The following is a 951-nucleotide window of genomic DNA, read 5'->3' as shown; positions in this document are numbered from 1 at the left end:
TACGTGATGAAAATCCATATTTGGTACTCGGTAATGTTGTTATCGCTCGTAAAATGGGATTCCCAGAAGTTATTTTGCCGGGTGACGTACGCAATGATTTGTACCTAACTTTAATTAGCGGTGAATTCAGCAAAGATTCGAAATTTACGGACAAAAATGTAGAAGTAACGGTTAGTAAAAATATAAATTTTTCAAAATTGTATTTTACTTTTATATTTATATATATAAAGTAAAATACAACTCACAAAATCTCGGCCTATTTTACTTTTATATTGAAAAGTGAGCGGTTGGAGAATTTTACCGCGGCAGGGTGGCAGTTGGGGGGTTAGAGAAATCAGGAAGGACACGGGAGATATCTGGGGAAGACTCACAGTCAAGGCAAATTCACTTAACACTGCTTTTATTCGACAGTAACCGAGGCCATGCCACGAGGCATGGCGTACAATATCTTTCACGTTCGACTTCCGACAAGAGACTCCGCTGCCGTCTTCCCGTAGCGACGGCATCCACGCGCTCGCTTTCGAGCGCCAATCAGCGTAGCCGTTCGGCACCGCCAATCGCTGAGCGGTCGCGGGGTCAGGCTAGGTGGCGCGGAACAGACGCGCCATCTGTTACCAACTTAAGACTAGATATCCCCTAGCGGGAAAGATCACTAGCCAGACTTAGAGTCCTAGATAATCAGAGAAGCGCGACCGGTGTTACGAGTCCTGATTGGACACGCAAATGGCCAATCATAAGATTGATTTATCGCTATTATAAATGGCTGCCGAATAAATCAAACTTATGATTGGCCATTCGACGCCATTTTTAATATTTTCTAGTACTTTTGCGATACTGCCATAAGCCGGTCGCGCTTTTCTGATAATCTAGGACTCTAGCCAGACTGACAATTCCTGGCGATTTCTTACAATATATATATAAAAGTATATATATATATATACATATATATAC

This window comes from Wasmannia auropunctata, unplaced genomic scaffold (genome assembly GCF_000956235.1).
Source record: "Wasmannia auropunctata unplaced genomic scaffold, wasmannia.A_1.0 LD336076.1, whole genome shotgun sequence".
Classification (NCBI taxonomy): Eukaryota; Metazoa; Arthropoda; class Insecta; order Hymenoptera; family Formicidae; genus Wasmannia; species Wasmannia auropunctata.
This window is presented reverse-complemented; position numbering follows the sequence as displayed.